At 37.2% G+C, this 16,542-nt stretch overlaps 1 long non-coding RNA gene across 1 annotated transcript; it reads left to right on the top strand.

The window, feature by feature from the left end:
- Positions 1-8,280: 8,280 nt before the first annotated feature.
- On the top strand, positions 8,281-9,818 carry LOC122651912. Its single transcript, XR_006331531.1, has 3 exons — positions 8,281-8,378; positions 8,656-8,660; positions 9,808-9,818. It is a non-coding gene; the product is annotated as an uncharacterized LOC122651912 (long non-coding RNA).
- Positions 9,819-16,542: the final 6,724 nt, after the last annotated feature.

Here is a 16,542-nt window from a genome sequence, read left to right as displayed (position 1 = left end):
AATAAGGAAAGGGGAATTTATCAATCCCTTTATTTACCTAATAAACTCCCCTCCAGAAACTGATTTCTCACATAAAACAAACTTTCACTTATTCTTTTCCCCACTTTTTAAAATATTTAGACTACCCCTTAATTTGATTCCTCTTGTTGTATATCTGAGCATTTTCTTTATCCCTTAATTTGATTCCTCTTGGTGTATATCTGAGCATTTTCGTTATATATTCATTCCAAGATGCAGATTCCATTACATGTGTTTATGTAAAATTCTCTCTCTCTCTCACCATGTTATTTGTGTTGTAGCCTATTGATTTTCTCTGAATTTTCATAGGGGTTAGATTTCAATTTGTTAAGCTATGATATCTCCCCTACACTAGATCGAACCCCATTAGGCACATAACAATGAAAAACATGGAATCAGAAATACAAGATGTCTGAATCCAAGGAGTGGATATAGGTCAGTCCATCCTACAGGTAAAGGATATAGCCTTTTGAGTTAGAGAATTTGCTACTAAGTTGCTTTATTTGGGAATGTATCTGAAGGAACATTGTTGGAAGTAGGAGGCTAGATGGAGAATGTCATTGAGTACTGGGAGAACCAAGAGCAGTGCGTTGAGATGTTGCCCTGATACGTTGGATATAACCTCCTTGTTATCAGATTCAACAATAACCATTTCCCTACAATCTGTGATGAATTGGAGCATACCATTTTTTATGGACTTCGCTTCACCAACCAGGATGGAAGGAAAGGATGCATGTTCCGATATGGCACAAAGCGGTTGCCCCAAGTAGTTTCTAATGATGTAGCTTCAGCTGTACTGTGCCATAGTTCAGTTTGAACCAACCCATATCAGGGGGTTGCCAATGTTCAGGGGCAATATGATTTGGAGGGCTGGTTTGACATCGGGGAAACCTCATCCCACACTGGACATGATCTATCCAATGTCAGCAATATGAAAACCAAATACAAGTTTAGTTCGGAGAAAAAGGAAATTTCATACACCTTAAGGTATTACCTCATCATGCTATGCCACAACCCGGTCTAGTGCATAAGCATGTGTGAAAATAAACCCCAAAACCCCCCGAAGATTAGAGAGCACAAGGAGCCTTTCTTCTAAAGAATCCTACCTCTGTTGTTCCTGTAATACTAAATGAACTATATTATACTCTCTTCCATAAAAAATGTGGAATTAAACAATTTTCACTCCTACTTTACAAGAAGCAACATTGGGGAGATCAATGGTTCAAACCTTGTGGGAGACAAAATCAAGGAAATAAAAAGAGGTATTTTGAAACCTGTTTCATTTGTAAATTCATTAAGACAAAAGTTTCTATGCACAATTGTGTATGTGCAGTATACGATTAGCATTAAGTATCGTCAAATGGACATAAATGCCCATCCGAAATGATTATAACACCCCGTCCCCTATTTGACAAATCGATGCACGGAATCTCTTGTGCATAAATCCCTTCCCCTTCATTTAATATAATAAAGACTCACTAGACGGGTAATCATTCTGATCCAGAGAAAGATGGAATTTTTATCTCCTACAATTCTGACACCCTACAATCCCTCACATGAGAGCTGAAATGACCACTTACCCACTGTCTGGACACACTTCCTAAGGAAGTGGGTAAGTGGTCATTTCACTCCCATGCGAGAATGATGGCAACACCAATCTGAACTCTCAAGTGAGGGAAGCCCAATGAGTCACTGAAAAAGATGTCAGGAGGACCTTTGGAATTTTTATCTCCTACAATTCTGACACCCTCCAATTCCCCTACAATCCCTCACATGGGAGCTGAAATGACCACTTACCCACTGTCTGGACACACTTCCCAAGGTAATGGGTAAGTGGTCATTTCACTCCCATGTGAGGGATTGTAGAGAATTGGAGAGTGTCAGAATTGTAGGTGATAATGATCCAAGACCTCTGATCTATCAATAGAGGGGGCACAAAAAGGGCTTTGCTCCTCTACATTTTTAGTGTTGGCCTCCGTCGATCAATTAGTTGCATAACATAACAAAAATGCGCTCCTTGTAATGAATACATTTGCTCATAGTAATTATGGCCTCTTAGGAGACTCAATGATTGCATCTTTATGAACCGCTCTAGTTGCACTGCTAGTACTACTACATCGTGAATCCTTATTTGTGAACCTTCTAAAGATGCATCATTTAACGACTCATTGCATCGATGGCATAAGGTTTGGCCTATTTCTTATGTGAGCAGTGTTTGGCAGGTCTAGAGATAAGGGGTCGAGATGGAGCACCTTTGTCACCCCTACGTTTACCCAAAAAACAAAAAAAACAAAAAACAAAATAAAATTGTCACCTCTACGTTTACCCAAAAAAAAAATAATTTTGTCACCTCTTCCTTACCAAGAGGTCTTCGAAGCTTTGAATTCCTTCCGGTCCAGAATTAGAACCCAATCCCCCTTCTAGACCATTAATTTCTACGACCAAGGGGGATACAATCATACAAAGCTAACCCCCCACCCCCAACATTTGAGGTCGGTTGACCTTTGCCCCAAGCACCCAACCTTCCTTTTTGTTCTTCCTTCAGTTTGGCTCCACGATTGCATCATCCCAAGTCCAGCTTACTATACCTACTTCTTTGATCATTCTTTTTTAGGAAAATTACAAGATTACATAATATTGAGTTTCCTTTTACCAAACTACCCAATACAATGTTCCATATACATTTTTTTTATGGTTTTACCCTTCACTTCCCTCCACCTCTCCTTCTCCAATCACCATGTCCAACCCTATTGCCGCCACTATAACACATGTGCAACACCACCACCACTGCTCACCAACCCCCTTCTGCGAACTCTCCATCCCACACCTGCTGCTAACACTTGTGTGATAGACCCATTTTTTCCCCTATTCTCCCTCCTCCCCTACCCCGCCCCACCTCTACGCAGCCCGACGTACCTGCCCCATCACCCCACCCCACCCCATCCCCCTGCTTGCCCATATAGCCGCACCCTACCCTTACCCATCGTCTCGCCCCACCCCACCCCACCTTATCTCCTGCTATCCACCCACCCCCTATCACTTTTGTTGATGCTCTTAGTAGATCCTCCAAATCGAAGTTGTAGATCCCACCATCAAAGAATACCAACCATTTCCTCTCCGATTCGGCTGACCAACTTGGGACATCAATGTTATTGAATTCAAACTACTCGATTCTGCCTCAAATCCACCTTCGCCGTCTGAGGGCGATGATTTTCTTCGGATTGAGCTTGATGGATGGGATAATGACGATGAAGATAAGCTCAAATTCGGTAACTGTAACGCCCCCAAATCCGTCTAGGAGTTTAGATTGTTAACATTCCACAAGATCGATAGTCTTAGCGAAAAGGAACCGAAGTGTGAAAAAAAAAAAAACATCATAGCTTCAAATTTTAATAGCAGTGTAACTAATCATAACCATTCACATAAACACAGCGGAAGTCTTTAAATAATCCAACGACATCTACCTTGTTACACTCATCTTTAAAATCTTAACTAACACCTTAATACACTCATTCCATAAAGTCTCAAATTAAATCATTAAGTCCAGAAATTTCTAAACTAATAAAATCCTTAATATTCTCTAATCAGCAATTATAGCAGGGTCTGTCATTATCTCCACGTGGCTCCTCCTCTTTGTCCGCCCATTCACCATAAGCAAGTTCAGGTTCTATGGATCCATTATCTAGAATTTGTAAGGGGGTAAGCTTTTAGAAAAAAGCTTAGCAAGTAGGCGCACCATAATAACTCGAGTATTCCAAAATTAGAGACACAAATTGAGAGATAACAGTAGTCAAGATTAGTTGAAAATCATGGTAATAACGGAATAAAAGATCATAAACAACGATGAGGTAATGCTGTGCTCATGCTATAAAATAGTTTTCTCTCGAACATTTTCAATTAATTCTTGGTGAACATGAAATATGGCCCCGTAACGTAATATGGCCTGTAACGTGATACAACTTTTACACCGCGTTTGGTTGCCTAATTCTTTAGGATGTAATTTTCTAAATACAAGAATTTGATTTTAAAAAACCGTTTGGTTGAAAAAGTGAATTACCTTCCAAAAATTTACAAAATCTAAAGATCCATCGTTTTAGGGTAAAAACTGAAATCTTGAGATTTCACCTCATGAGGTGAAATCTATATTGAAACAAAAATTTTGAGCTAGGATATAAAAGGGCATGAATCTTGAGAAACAAAAAAAAATCATGGAAAATTGAAACCTAGAAGAGCTGCCGTTCGAAGAGACATGGAAGAGCTCCATCGAAGAGACATGGAAGAGCTCCGTACGAAGAGCGTTTGCAGGTATTTCCTTCCTCTTTCTCACTCTCAATCTCTCTATCTTTCTATGACCATCTCTCTCTGCTCTCTCTCTATCTCTCTCTATATCTCTTATGATATTTAGTTTTTCAAATATGTGCATTTTGCAGGATCTTCTTCCTGCAAGTAGCGTTTCCTCCCCAAGAAGAGAAGCAAGGCTCCAATCTCCATCATCTTCTACCGCTTTCTACCTTTGTTAACGAAGGGAAAAGCGATCTGCATCTCCATTGTCTTCCAAGCCTAACATTACAATCTGCTAGGCATCTGTGCCTCCTTCAACTCATCTTCGACATTTGAGGTCTGCATCTCTTTCATCTCTTTCTTATTATTCTGAAATAATGCATTCATACAGCCTTAGTGACCTAGGGTTTAAAACCCCCTCTCTGATTCCTGCTTCTCTGTAATTGAGATTATGAGAAGCAGAGGCTAATCTACAAAACAGAAATTAAAATCATCTTGGGAGTATTTCCACCACTAATCACCACCACGTAAGTGGGTTTCACTTTAGTTTCTCATATATGATCTTTGGTTTGGGAAAGTGGGAACAACCAAATGGACTCTTTTTTTTTTTTTTTACTATTATATTTAATATTTGGATGGATATGCATTTATTTGGAGTAGTCTTAGAAAGAATTAAATTTAATTCATATTTTATTGTATTTTTATTTTATTTTTAAACCCTCAACACCCATATATATATAAAGCAAGGGTTCTATGATATGAAAACAGAAATAATTTAGCTAAGCAAATTAAAAACCTGAATTGTAAACCTAATGAGAAATAAGAAACTATAATTAACACTTACAGTCCACCCATGATGAAGGAAATCCCAGCAGCATAAATCCTTCCTCCACTCTCTCCTTTATACATCACCAATTGGCTTCCATACCAAGCAAGAAAAGTCCATATAGCAAACGAAAGACCAGTGCTCCCCACTGCAATTCCTTTGGCAATTCCTTGCTTAATCCCCAATTTCATTGTTCTATCAAGTATGGCTGAATACCTCTCTAGAATTCTCTTCTCAGCAGTGAATGAATGAATAGATGGTCTTAATAGAGCTTACGGCCTGTTCCACCATAGTATTTGTTTTGGTGTATTCTTTATGGGTCTTCTTGGAAAGGTAGAGAAGGTACTTTCCATAAACCATCCCAAGAATTATAAGTAAAATAATTAAGGGAAAGGCTACCAAAGAAAGTCTCCATGAAAAGTAAGTTGAGAATGCAAGTCCTGAGATGAATACAGATGCTTGCATCATAAATATAGGCACCTTCTCACTGAGAACCTCCTCTATGAGTGAAGAATCATTGGATATACTGTTTATAATCTCTACAGTGGTTGCTTCTTGTGAATAAAAAAACCCAACTTCTTGTCTAAGAACAGCTTCTAAATACTTGTATCTAATCCTTTGCAACTGCCTTTCACTGGTTCTGCTTTAGCAATAACCTTCCATAAAAGTCACAACCAATACTTCTAAACCCAAGTATACAAAGTACAAACTGCACTCTGGGTTCTGCTTTTTTGGAATAAGCACCAAGTTCGCCGATGTGTAACCCCTTGGTAGCAAACCCCCAGTGAAGAAAAAGGCCAATGTATAATCTCCTGCAATGGAGTAATAAGCCATGTTCTTCACCCCAATCCAGCTGCATTACTAGTTCTTTCTTCGATCTCTTGTCCTGCAATCAATTTTTTTTTTTTCGTCTTGAAAAAAAAAAACAGGGCAAAATTGGGAAAGAAATAGAAAAAAATAGGGGTTTTAGTTTGATAACAAGTTGAATGGTGTTTGATAAACTATCTTCAGGCATTAAAAATTACATATGGAATTTGATGTTCCTGAATCTGATGTGATTTATTTTTGTCTTTTTAAGATACTTATGTCTTGTATATTTATATGTATATGCATCAAATGGACCGCAACATAGATACCTTTCTATTTAGGGTTTGGTGTGTTGAGTTTTGTCCTAATTTAAAAAAGGTGTTATTGTAGATATACATTTACATGGATATCGTTCACGCGAATGATGAGGCCTACCAGAAGCGGCAGCGAAAGCGCAAGAAAATTATTATCTTAGCTGCTGTTGCTGCTGTTTTAGGAGTGGAATATTATTGGAGGAAGTATCTCCGAAGGTACCCTTACCGTGATGAGAGTCGTCGTGGCTATATTGAGACACAAAGAATTATAAGGGTATCCGACAGCACATGTAATACCATCACAAGAATGACCAGACGTGCATTTTTTAGTTTAAGTCATTTGATGAGAGAGAGGGGTCTTCTTTATGATAGCAAAGCATTGCTAGTGGAGGAGCAGCTGGTCATTTTTCTAAAAACAATTGGCCACAATGTTAAGAATCGTATCAATGCGCATGATTTTGGCCATTCTGGTGAGACCATAAGTCGGTACTTTAACATTGTGTTGGCTGCAATACTTCAATTGTACCCAATATTAATGAAGCCTCCAAGTACCACAACACATGATCGAATATCAGGTAACCGTCGAAGATTCTACCCATGGTTCAAGGACAGCATTGGAGCCATGGATGGTTCACATATCCCAGCATGGGTTTCGGTAGACCAACACAAGAGGTTTCATGATAGAAAGGGAAATATATCTCAGAATATCCTAGCTGCTTGTGATTTCGATATGAAGTTTACTTACCTACTCGCTGGCTGGGAAGGATCAGCATCAGATTCTAGGATATTAGATATTGCCCTTCACAAGGAAGGAGAAGCAAAGCTAGTGGTACCAAGAGGTAAATACTATCTTGTTGAAGCTGGATTTGCCAACAAGGAGGGGTTCTTGAGGCCATACCGTAATGTTCGGTATCATCTGAAAGAGTGGAGAAACTCTAACATGCGTCCAGTTGATAAAAAGGAATTGTTTAACTTGAGACATTCGTCGTTGTGCAATATAATTGAACGTGCTTTTGGACTATTGAAGTCACGATTCAAGATCTTGAAAAATCAGGCAGAATATCCTTATAAGACACAAGTCAATATTGTGCATACATGTGTTCTTATACACAATCATATCCTTTTTAAAAATAGTGTTGAAGATGAGGAGGAATTTTTTGCGCAAGAGAGTGAAGATGAAGATTTTAGTTCTGATGATGAAACTGATGATGAAGATTCTAGTTCCATTGATCAAATTGATGATGAAGATGTTGATGTTCACAGTGATGCTGAAGATGCTGATGTTCATGCTGTTGCTGAAGATGCTAATGTTGACTGGGAACAATTCGGAGAGGATATGGTTGAAAACATGTTTGGTGTTTGGAATGTAGGAGATGATGATGATGACGATACGACTGATGAAGTTGAAAGTGATGAAGATTGAACTATATAATTATCTGTTTGGTTAATGTAACATGTCTTTGAATTATCTTTTAGTTGTGCTGGATATTTTGAACTACATTTGGGTATGTTTTATATTTGTAAGAGATGTTTTAGTTGAAAGTGACTTCGATTGAACTATATAACTATCTATTTGGTTAATGTGATATTAATTTGAGTTATCTTTTAGTTGTTTCCTATTTAGTTAATGTGATATGAATTTGAGTTATCTTTTAGTTGTTTCCATCATTTTTATATAAATGTGGGTATGTTTTATATTTGGCTTGATTGTATTTACTTTTATGATAAAATGATTGTTATACTACATCTCTAAATTTTAATCTTGTATGATATTTAGTTATTTCCATCACACAAGATTTCAATAGATGGATGCAGAATTGGGTTCCCAGTCAAGAGCACAAGCTAACTGGCCTACTACTGTATCTCATATATTGCTTGAGTGTCTTATTGATCAACATAAAAGTGGAAAGTCTGGAGACAATGGACTGAAGAAAGAATAGTGACGGCAAATTTCAGCCAAAATAAAAGATCGCTGTCAATTGACATATGATTGGGAGCAATGTAGAAATCATTACAGAATCTGGAAATCAAGGATCAAAGCATTTTGTGACCTACAAAAACAGAGTGGATTAGGTTGGAATTCAGTGGAGATGAGATTTGATGCACCCCAACATGTTTGGGCTAAATTCAAGGTTATAACAATTTCTATAGTATTTGAATCAATTTCTGCTTTAATATATTTGGATGTTGCAATTTCTATAGTGTCTATAACAATTGTCTTTTGGCAGAAAAAGGAGCAAAAATTCTAGAGAGAGCATATGGTGCTTCCAATACATCTAAATGTTGCAGTTTGGATGGAAAATGAGATTGCAACTGGACAAGATGCTTCCCACCCATCAGAGGCAGCAACTAACATTAATTTTGATGGGTCTGTGCCGACTAATATTGACCTAGATATTGATTCTCAAGAGGATGTTGGTGGTGGAACACATCTTGATCGAACTCCTGTGGAAAGTAGCAATCGCAGTCGTGGTAGGCCACATTCAGAAGCCACAAGTAGTAAATCCCAGAAAAAGAAAAAGAAAGGGGGTGTTGACAAGATCGCAAGTCCATTAAAGGCAATAGCTAACGTGATCAATGTAATGGTTAAGCAAGATACCGATGATGATATTGGCAAACGACTAGTTGCTTGCATTGATGCAATTCCAGGTATAGAGAACTCTAACAGAAATCTCTAATAAATATTAATCTTGTATGATTGTCCCACTACATCTATAAGTATTAATTATGTATTGTGCAATTCCAGGTGTAGATTTCACCAAGAGATGCTGTGCGAAAAAATATTTTCTGGAAAAGAGGTCCTTAGTCCCAATGTTATTGGAAGCAAAGGAGGAAGACATGGCAGATTTGATGGAATATTATATGGCAGAGTAGGAAGAAGCAGCTGGTCATTTTGTTTCTATGACCTTGAGATCTGAACATGTATTTAAGTATTTAGAATGGTTTATGGTAATTTGGATGTTAGATATCTGAACTATGGGTTTCTTGTAGGTTGAACTTTGGATTGTGTTTTGATGAAAAGTGGTTGAACTAGTTTACGGATTTATTTATATAATATGAAGACTAGATCCAAAAGACTTCTTGGATTGACTTGAAGACTAGATCCACTTTTTTGAGTGGTTAAAAGAAAAATACCATAAATACCATATTGAAGTATGGAGGTTGATAAGGGTTGTTTACAGATATACATTCTCATTGAACCAACAAATATTGCATGAGGATGACTACTTACTTATAAATGAAAACCATAATTACGATGTTGATGTTTGAGTTAAAATAATACCGCAAGCGTACGGGTCAATCGTAGCTACGGGTCGAACACGAGGAGATATACGCCACTCTATTTAACTAACTTAAAAGTAATGCAAAGTGAACCAAATTAAAGTGTTAAATTAAACTAATTAAATTAATAAAAATTAATGCATCCTAACTCATAAGCATCTAACAAAATTAAGGGATTAAATTGGCGTCTAACACATGAGCATCTAACCTATCGGACTAACGCAAATTGAAAGGAATAAAAAAACAGCCACACATAATAACCATATAAAAAGGAATAAGGGAATAAAAGTGCATCCACAAACCACAACCATTTAAAAAAATAAAAGAAATAGAGGGAGAAGAAGAAGAAGATAGAGAGAGATAGAGGAAAGGGAGAATGAGATTAAGGGTTTAGAGAATGAGATACCTTGATGTGTTTGAATACTTGAATAAACTCACCATGGCTTCCTCTTCTAAATCTCCATGTCTTGTCATCAACATAGGACTTAGACTGGAAGCTTTAGACTATAACTATTACAACCATTAAACTAGACTTATGAAATCAAAACTAAGAACTTGAAATCAAAACTACGAACTTAAGCCAAAAATAGGAAAAGAAGAGAAAATTTCACTAAGTGAATGAAATAAAAATTACACTAAAAAATTGAATTAAAATTGAACTAGAAACTAACTAAAAACTGAACTAAAAACTAACTTCTACAACCCAAAGGGCAAGGGGTATTTATAGGGGAAGAGAAGAGAAGGGAGAAGAGGGAAGTGTAGGAGAAATATTCCCTAAGAAAATAGAATATTCTCTTCTCCTTCCTCTTTACAATGCCTTGAATCCTAAGAAAAAGAAAAAAATAGAAAGAAGAAGAAGAGAAGATTGTTTACATAGGCCTTCATTTCTGAAAAGTAAACTTCTAATTCTAACAGTGTTTCCTTTTCTTTGTAGATATCTTCTCCAAGCAATAAAATCAAAGCATCTTTGATTTTTCAACTTTCCATAGGTGAGAATGTCTTTCAAAATAAGTCTATCCCAAGTAGAATTCCGAAGTGCCCTTGAGAAGTTGGAGGAGAGAGAGAGTAAGGGTGATGACTAGGATTCCTTCAAGAATAAATAAAATATCCATTCTGTCCTTCAGAAAACGTGGAGCATAGGGTGCTTATATAGGCCTCACCATTGTGTTCCTTGCGAAAAATCACCCAAAATAGACCCAAATTTCGTCCATTTGGAGTTCGGGAGCCCAAGATATCTCAAGTTGAAGTTGGACTGTCCAGAGCCCTCCAAATGGAATCTTTCGGGTACAAGAAATGTAACTTCTAATAATTCTGTTAAGGTCCCTGCAATCTGAAATTTCGCTTCACTTTGTCCCCAGCCGACTGTCAATAATTACAAATAAACCCCTATAGACCATTTTCGTGTTTCGTTACCGAAACGGCCATAACTTCTTCGTTTCAACTCAGAATCATGTGCCGTTTAAACCGTTGCGAAGCTGACTCGATGGGCTACGCATCCAAGCCATTAACACCTTTAAACACCTTAAAAACATTTCCTTAGCATCATCTCCTCCATTTTCACAAGAATTCACCTAAAACCTGAAAAGCACAAGAAAGCACCGAGTAACTCTGTCCAATATGGTAAAATGTATGTTTTATGCCCTAAGATTTCACACATAAATGTGCTCATCAGTTGATAAGGGTTGTTTACAGATATACATGATAGGAAGACCATATCCCCTTCACAAAGATGGTAACGACCAAACCCAAATTTAAATAATGGGAACCGTATATAAAAGGATTTGCTTGAATGCTAGGTTAATTTTGCCATATAAAGGCCTTCATTGTTCAGAAGGTCCCTCGCTGACCACACTCTTTTCTGCATTTCTCCTCTCCATATGAATATTGGAATGGTGGGGAATTCTATTGTCAACTAGTGATGTTGCTTTTTTAGCGGTGATTATTTTTGCCAGCCTCTTAAAGGGCCAGGTCACAACAGCAAGAGAGGTCTACAAAATTGTAAGCCATTACAGATGACTAGAGCTTTTCCTGCTTTTCAAAACAGTGCATGAGATCTGTACATGTTCCTTCATCAACCATACTTCAATATGGTAAAAATACAACCAAGCTCTAGTTGGTGGAAAGCTCCTCCTAATGTTGATTATTTCTTTGTAAATTATTCATTGTGATTGTCACTGTTGATTCCAGGACCCCTTCCCTTATTTTTTCCTCTACTTTGCTATATATATATATATATATATATATGGAAAAAGATCCATGTTTAGTGGCACCTTCTACGCCGTCTCGTAGGGCACCATAAAATGACACCCTTACCCCCTAGGTAGATACTTAGACATGCTCTCTCAATGGCTCTGACGCTGATGTAGAGACCATGCCTCTTCTTCTCTTCATTCTTATTAAATCTCATTTCTCTTTCTCTTTTTTTCTTGTTTCAATTGTTTTTAACTTGTTTACAAGGAAAAAATGATGGTTGTGGATTCTTCAAATTTATAAATGAGGGCGAATATTCCTCTTAAAACTAGCAACAAGGGAATAATATCAAAGATCTACCAGCCATCATACCAACACCACGTCCATCCACAGGTTATTTGGAGGGATACCTCACAGCAAAAATTAGAGATTCCGAACATCAAACAAGGTTATGTGAGAAGCATACAAAGACGTTGGAGGAGGTGCTCGCTGCTGTAAAAACACTTAATCTTAACAAGTGAATATTAGTGTGGGAGGAGGGAAAGAGATGGTGTAGGACAAAAATTTGTGGCTGCTTAACTTATATTGTATTCTGCACACAAAAACAATTACTATGGATTTTTAACCATGTATATCATTTTGTTATTATTATATGTATTTTAATTATGTCGATGTGTCTAATATCATGCTCCATTCAACTTATTTTTAACATCAACCATTGTATGGATTGACTTTTTTGTAAATTAAATTTCTAACAAATTGTGTCAAATTAATATTTTTGGTTAATAATGGCATATTCATAAATTTATGTTATATTAGATTGAGTAGTAATTGAATATGATTAATTATTCAAGGGTACATTAATTGAGTAATGACATTATTTTTAATTATTGTTTAAAATGCCTTGTACTTTTAAATTTAAGATTTAGCAACTAATAAAATCAGGGTAACCAAACAGTTTTTCAGATAGATTCAGGATGAATCTACCTGACAGACTCAGGGTAACCAAACAATTTTTTAGGAAGAATCACGTCATAGAATCAAGGTAACCAAACAGTTTGCAGCAAGATTCACGTCACAGAATCAGGGTAACCAAACAGTTTATTTTTCGAAAATACGAATCTACAAAACTTCTATCTAGAAATTCCCATTCAAAATCAATACATACTCCCACAAATTTACGCAACCAAACGCGGTAACCATTTTCAGGATCCACCAATGCCAAATTCTTATAATTATTCATATATCCTTCAGGACCATGACATAGTGCCTCGTAACGTGATACGGCCTGTAACGTAATACAACCTTAAACATTATATCATCACCATTAGGTAAAATCAATAAATTCTTTATTTCAACCCAAATGTAGGAGAACATAATCTCCAACTCACGTATTAACTTACAATATACTTTTATAAGATTTCTCTCTTTAAACATAAGCACGACAATAAAACACAATACTATTATCACTATAGAAAATAAAAAATCGGTACATGCTATAATCATCACATAAAATTTCTATGGTAATTAAACCATAAGATAGATTCGCTGAAACAAACAAATCGAAATCTGAAATTAATCATACTTTGGTTCAAAATGGATTCACATAAATCAGCATTCTAATAGAAATAGATCATTTAAAGATAAAATCGAGAAGACGTAGATCATTAGAGATAAGAGTGAATAGAGCATCGAATCATCGGAGATTATATCGAATAGGCATAGATCATCAAAGATAGAAATCGAAATAAACATAGATCATTAGAAATACAATCGAATAGGTATAGGTCATTAAGGAGAGAAATCAAATAGACATGATTTCATTAGAAATAAAATCGGATAGGCATAAATCATTAAGGATAACATCAAATAGAGCACCGAGTCTTTGAAGATCAAGAATGCAAGCATGAAAATTAGGAAGTGTACTTATTGCTTGAAGGAATCAAAAAATGAAATCCTAACCCCTTTAGATTAAAGGTCTTCCACACCTAAATCCTACTCTCTTTGAATCACCCAGCCTAGGCTTGAAAGAGGATCCAATTTACAAAATCCGGTGGGAGAGGTATGCTTCTTCCCCCTCCTCTTCTCTCTCTCTCTCTCTCTCTCTCTCTCTCTCTCTCTCTCTCTCTCTCTTTTTCTCTAAAAAAAATATCATCCAAGGGTGAGAGCTCCCTCCCACGATTTTGGGCTGCCCCAAAATAGGCTAGCTCACCTCAAATCTTGATTCCCAAAATTTAACTCTAAATTAGGTAAAATCTTAAATTGAAACCCCCAAAAATAGCCTCCAAATATTCCTAGAAATCTCCCTTCCCTAACAAAGTTTAAGATTCAAAATTCTTACCATTACACTAGCCTATCTCATAACCTACTAAATTCGATTAAACCCAATAATATACATACCTTATACTATTAATATTTCAGGCACAACAATCATAGAAACTCAAATCAGAATCAGATCCTCTAAATATTTATTTAAAAGAATTTAATTAAAAGACAATAAAACTGTAGCATTGAATCTTTGACTTTGACAAGTCCAACGTTGACTCTTGGCCGCCACATCATCTCCTAAAATTTAGGCTATGACCAAACTATCCTTAAATACCAGGGTTATTACCGTAACATTGATGCTGGTCGATCTGACGATGAGATTGGGGAGGAAGAAGATGACCACAAACAGGAGGACAATGAAGGGGATCAATTCATCCCTGCCATTGCGGGGTGGGGTTCGGTTGCAATAGGGCTGGGGCCAAGTGGTGTTGCGGGAAGAAGAAGAGGAAGAAGAGGAAGTGGTGAGTGGGGTTGCAATAAGAAGAAGAGTGGCAGGTGGGAAGGGACGAGTGAGGGTTCGGTTGCAATAGGGTTTGGGGGAGCTAGGGTGGTTGAGTCGCAACAGGGGCTGCAGCAGCAGGTGGGGTGGTACAGCAGAGGTGGCTCGCACTCAGATTTTGCAACTGATGCTGGTCAAGGTAGGGGTGAGGCGATTGGATCAGATTGAGCTTGATGGCAGGGGCAACACCAATATTGAGACGGTTGCTGCCACAGCTCCGATACAGTTGGCTAAGGTGCATGGTTTTAGTGCACGGTATCGTATCAGCAACCCACAAACCGATACGGTATCATCTTGGATTGACTGTATCAGACAAAATTACCTTTGAATTTCCTTAAAACATGAGTTTTTTTACCATTTTACCCTTGTCCGTACCGTGCTACCGATACGGTGACTAGCACGATCGGCGATACGATACCGATACTTAGAACCATGCTGAGGTTAGGTTTCAGCAATGGCTTATTGGAGAGAAATAGCCAAGAAGTCCCTTCACCAGGGAATTGAATGGAGAGAAAGGCAGAGAACAAGAAGACTTGAGCAAGAGGGGCTGCAGGGGGTGGGGTGGAAGGAAGAAGACGAACTCCGATTTCATTGTCCTCAAGGGTAAAACTATCCAAAAATGTACATGGTTGAGGGGGGAACAATGTATTGGGTAGTTTGGTAAAAGGGAACTAAACTTTCTTTATTGCAATGGAAGTCTTGAAGGGTTGCTCCCCCTCTCATCCCCATCCCCCCAAAAAAGACAATTTCTAGTAGAATTTATGGTGTAAAAAACAACGATGATTAGATGCATACATTAACAATATTAATAAGCCTGGATATAGCCATATTTTAACTGTGCTGATTATAATCCTTGTTTGGATTGCATGGCTTGGATTTTTGTGGATTTATTAATGAAATTAAAGTGGCAAGCCTGAGTTACTCTTGGATCATCTTAGTTCCACATTTTCACAAATCAAACTGGATAAAAATTGTACAAGAATGTTTTGCAGCAACACACAAATCAAACTGTTGCATAGTGAATATATACCCATATTTTTTCTCCCAGATTTTTACAGAGCAACCGTATTAAACACATTAAACACATGTCGTATCATTACCGTACTTTTTTATTATGTCAGATTTTTTGAAAAGTATTATTGTCGTGCAATCCATTTGACCGTCGTACGTATCCATTCCCATATTATTCCCATATTATTGTCGTTTTCGAACTTACTAATTATGGGACATACAACCTCATGAGATCCAATGCAATTGCTCCCAGTGAAATAAATAAAAACCCACAGGAAAACATCCTTACAATAAAATCATTCCCAAAACCACCTTTCTTTCCATAAAAGGATCAAGTATGATTAGAAAAAAATTTGAAGGTAGAAACGAACCAACTGATCCGCTTCACCATCTCTCCTAGGATGGAGATCTATTTGCCGACAGATCCAAGGGTGGAAGCCAGCTGAGTCCATATAAAGAAAGCCCCTCTTTGTTGTATCAGTGGAATCAGCCCACACATGACTCAGGAAAGATGGACTATATAGCCTCAATATCAATGGAATTAAAATTTTTGGGAGAATGAACCGAAAGCATGGGTAGCAAACAAGATTAGATATGACCAGCACAGATAATCACTGGTAAACTATGAACTCCGTCCGTTTCCCTAACAAAGAAGTCATTCTTGACAATTTCGCATTCCTTTCCTTCCATGCCATCATTCTTGACCATTCAAAGCACTTCAAAGTACTTAAGTACTTTGAAGATGGTCCTGCTTGTTGACCAATGATTGTAGTTTCCCTACAAGAATAGCTGCTAGGCCTAAAAAAAATATGATTTCATTATGATGACGTTTTCTATGAAAGTTTTCTTTACATTCAAAGTTTAAAATTTTTTTTTTTACGTATCTTAAAGCAGGAATTCGAGTATCTTAATGCAGGAATTCCAGTTAAGGCTATTATTTCAAAATGGACTCCGATCGACCCCCACTGTGTCTTGTGTGGTTCTAA

Source organism: Telopea speciosissima, chromosome 2 (genome assembly GCF_018873765.1).
Source record: "Telopea speciosissima isolate NSW1024214 ecotype Mountain lineage chromosome 2, Tspe_v1, whole genome shotgun sequence".
NCBI lineage: Eukaryota > Viridiplantae > Streptophyta > Magnoliopsida > Proteales > Proteaceae > Telopea > Telopea speciosissima.
Note: the sequence above shows the minus strand (reverse complement) of the source record. Positions and strands in the feature narration are given on the sequence as shown.